This window comes from Taurulus bubalis (genome assembly GCF_910589615.1).
Source record: "Taurulus bubalis genome assembly, chromosome: 16".
NCBI lineage: Eukaryota > Metazoa > Chordata > Actinopteri > Perciformes > Cottidae > Taurulus > Taurulus bubalis.
This window is the reverse complement of record NC_136604.1, coordinates 23,720,226-23,725,225: the sequence shown is the minus strand read 5'-3', so window position 1 is coordinate 23,725,225 and position 5,000 is coordinate 23,720,226.

The window sequence follows — 5,000 nt, the reverse complement described above, 5'->3', positions numbered from 1 at the left end:
CGACCACAAAGAGACACAAACCGACCACAAAGAGACACAAACCGACCACAAAGAGACACAAACCGACCACAAAGAGACACAAACCAATTACAAAGAGACACAAACCGACCACAAAGAGACACAAACCGACCACAAAGAGACACAAACCAATTACAAAGAGACACAAACCGACCACAAAGAGACACAAACCGACCACAAAGAGACACAAATCGACCACAAAGAGACACAAACCGACCACAAAGAGACACAAACCAATTACAAAGAGACACAAACCAATTACAAAGAGACACAAACCGACCACAAAGAGACACAAACCGACCACAAAGAGACACAAACCGACCACAAAGAGACACAAACCGACCACAAAGAGACACAAACCAATTACAAAGAGACACAAACCGACCACAAAGAGACACAAACCGACCACAAAGAGACACAAACCGACCACAAAGAGACACAAACCAATTACAAAGAGACACAAACCAACTACAAAGAGACACAAACCGACCACAAAGAGACACAAACCGACCACAAAGAGACACAAACCGACCACAAAGAGACACAAACCGACCACAAAGAGACACAAACCGACCACAAAGAGACACAAACCAATTACAAAGAGACACAAACCAATTACAAAGAGACACAAACCGACCACAAAGAGACACAAACCGACCACAAAGAGACACAAACCGACCACAAAGAGACACAAACCGACCACAAAGAGACATAAACCGACCACAAAGAGACACAAACCGACCACAAAGAGACACAAACCAATTACAAAGAGACACAAACCGACCACAAAGAGACACAAACCGACCACAAAGAGACACAAACCGACCACAAAGAGACACAAACCGACCACAAAGAGACACAAACCAATTACAAAGAGACACAAACCGACCACAAAGAGACACAAACCGACCACAAAGAGACACAAACCGACCACAAAGAGACACAAACCAATTACAAAGAGACACAAACCGACCACAAAGAGACACAAACCGACCACAAAGAGACACAAACCGACCACAAAGAGACACAAACCGACCACAAAGAGACACAAACCGACCACAAAGAGACACAAACCGACCACAAAGAGACACAAACCAATTACAAAGAGACACAAACCAATTACAAAGAGACACAAACCGACCACAAAGAGACACAAACCAATTACAAAGAGACACAAACCGACCACAAAGAGACACAAACCGACCACAAAGAGACACAAACCGACCACAAAGAGACACAAACCGACCACAAAGAGACACAAACCAATTACAAAGAGACACAAACCGACCACAAAGAGACACAAACCAATTATAAGAGACACAAACCGACCACAAAGAGACACAAACCGACCACAAAGAGACACAAACCAATTACAAAGAGACACAAACCGACCACAAAGAGACACAAACCGACCACAAAGAGACACAAACCGACCACAAAGAGACACAAACCGACCACAAAGAGACACAAACCGACCACAAAGAGACACAAACCGACCACAAAGAGACACAAACCAATTACAAAGAGACACAAACCGACCACAAAGAGACACAAACCGACCACAAAGAGACACAAACCAATTACAAAGAGACACAAACCGACCACAAAGAGACACAAACCGACCACAAAGAGACACAAACCGACCACAAAGAGACACAAACCGACCACAAAGAGACACAAACCAATTACAAAGAGACACAAACCGACCACAAAGAGACACAAACCGACCACCAAACCGACCACAAAGAGACACAAACCGACCACAAAGAGACACAAACCAATTACAAAGAGACACAAACCGACCACAAAGAGACACAAACCGACCACAAAGAGACACAAACCGACCACAAAGAGACACAAACCGACCACAAAGAGACACAAACCGACCACAAAGAGACACAAACCGACCACAAAGAGACACAAACCGACCACAAAGAGACACAAACCGACCACAAAGAGAGGCTTTATGAACTGTTAAACGAAAGCAGACATCTTGGGGTTTGAGCTGCAGCGGATCATTCGTCTTCTGGAGGTCAAGGAGCTTCAGGAGGACGAGGTCGTCCACTGTCTTCTTCTCTGGTTTCTCTGAATAAACGGTCGTGTGATGCTTCATCTCTTTGACGTCTCATAGAAACTCATATATATTCAAGACCTCAGCTCCTATTAAAATGTCCTGATTTCAATATTTTTCATGGATAATAAAAATCTTTCTGTTCTATTTGTTATCTCCATTTCTAAATCTGATGTTTTTGTTTTATGAGATGAAATGAAATTAGGAAAACTAATCGGGTCACGCTATCCTGAATCTGTTTCATTTCTTTATCATTTTGGTTATTTCCTCTCACAGATATGGACGGTAACTACAATACTCTGAACTCTGGATGCTTCATTCTTTACAATACTTAATTATTTACAGACTAATACTAGTACAATACTTTACTCTTTATAGACTAATACTAGTACAATACTTTACTCTTTATAGACTAATACTAGTACAATACTTTACTCTTTATAGACTAATACTAGTACAATACTTTACTCTTTACAGACTAATACTAGTACAATACTTTACTCTTTACAGACTAATACTAGTACAATACTTTACTCTTTACAGACTAATACTAGTACAATGCTTTACTCTTTACAGACTAATACTAGTACAATACTTCTTTCTATACATATATATATAGATAGATATATAGAAATATATATCTATGGGCACAACTCCCACAAAGAGATACACAACAACAACAAAGAGACACTTAATGGCCACAAACACACAACTCAAAATCCTTCCATTATTAGGATATCTTTGAATTAAGATCTGGTGATCTTATAGTAGATAATCAATGATGTTCACCTCATGTGATCATGTGATCACGAGGTTATTCAGTGTCATACCTTGGCCTCGGGCCGTTTCCATGTTTGATGTTCACCACGAGCTGCATCATCACTCACCAAGAGACACGTCCGCTTCCTCTGACGCCGAACACACCAGCACCACGACAGCAGCCGGTATAAATACAGCAGGGCATCAAACCGCCGGGCACCGAGAGGAGGAGGACACACACCGCTCCACGAGGAAGAAGAGCAGCAGACACACACCGCTCAACGAGGAAGACGAGCAGCAGACACACACCGCTCAACGAGGAAGAAGAGCAGCAGACAGAAGATATCTGAGCGTCTTCCATCCTTTGAGGCTTTTAATCGTGAGTTCACTTCCTTCTATGTGAATGAGTGTGACAGTAGAATATGTATATATATATATATATATATATATATATATATATATATATATATATATATATATATATATATATATATATATATATATATATATATACATATTTGTTTTATATATATATATAGAGAGAGAGATAGATATATAGATAGATACATAGATATATACATATTTCACCTTAAAGTACAGTTAATTTTGACTTTATTATCTCATGATTATGACTTTTTGTTGTTGCGGAAAGGGGCTTCCGTTGACTGTGCCCTTTATTTTGTTAAATTTACAATTATTTATTATTGTTAAATGTTTATTGCTAAATGTTTAATGTTTATTGTTAAACATTAAATGTTAAATGTTCATTGTTTAATGTTAAATGGTTATTGTTAAACGTTAAATGTTTAATGTTAAATGTTTATTGTTAAACGTTAAATGTTTAATGTTGAATGTTTATTGTTAAACTTTAAATGTTAAATGTTTATTGTTAAACGGTCATTGTTAAATGTTAAATATTTATTGTTAAATGTTTATTGTTAAATGTTTATTGTTAAATGTTAAATATTTATTGTTAAATGTTTATTGTTAAACGTTAAATGTTTATTGTTAAACGGTCATTGTTAAATGTTAAATATTTATTGTTAAATGTTTATTGTTAAACGTTAAATGTTTATTGTTAAACGTTAAATGTTTATTGTTAAACGTTTATTGTTAAATGTTAAATGTGTATTGTTAAACGTTTATTGTTAAACGTTAAATGTTTATTGTTAAACGGTCATTGTTAAATGTTAAATATTTATTGTTAAATGTTTATTGTTAAACGTTAAATGTTTATTGTTAAATGTTTATTGTTAAACGTTAAATATTTATTGTTAAATGTTTATTGTTAAACGTTAAATGTTTATTGTTAAACGTTTATTGTTAAACGTTTATTGTTAAACGTTAAATGTTAAATGTGTATTGTTAAACGTTAAATGTTTATTGTTAAACGTTTATTGTTAAACGTTAAATGTTAAATGTGTATTGTTAAATGTTTATTGTTAGTTGATAATTGTTAAATGTCCATTGTTAAATGTTAAATGTTTAATGTTTATTGTTAAATGTTAAATGATTATTGTTAAATGTTAAATGTTCATTGTTTATTGTTAAATATTAAATGTTAAATGTTTATTGTTAAATGTTAAATGATTATTGTTAAATGTTAAATGTTCATTGTTTATTGTTAAATATTAAATGTTAAATGTTCATTGTTAAACGTTCAATGTTAAATATTTATTGTTAAATGTTTAATGTTTAATGTTTATTGTTAAATGTTTATTGTTAAATGTGATGCACTTCCTGGTGGTGAGCAGGTCGTCCTTCAATCAGAGGATCGGCGGTTCGATCCCCGGCTCCGCTAGCCCATGTGGATGTGTCCTTGAGACACTTAACCCTACATGTCTCCCGTAGATGTTCTACTGTGTATGAATGTTAATAATGATGTGTCTCCTTCATGGCAGCTCCTCATCAGGGTGAATGGATGAATGATGTGTCTCCTTCATGGCAGCTCCTCGTCAGGGTGAATGGCTGAATGATGTGTCTCCTTCATGGTAGCTCCTCCCATCAGGGTGAATGGATGAATGATGTCATGAAGTGTTAAAGCTCTGACTAGACATGTTCCCTGTTCCCTGTCTTCAGGATCGATTAGCATGGAGAGCGTGCGCGTCGCGGTCTTCCTGTCCGTCTGTCTGTCCGTGCTGACGGCGCTCTG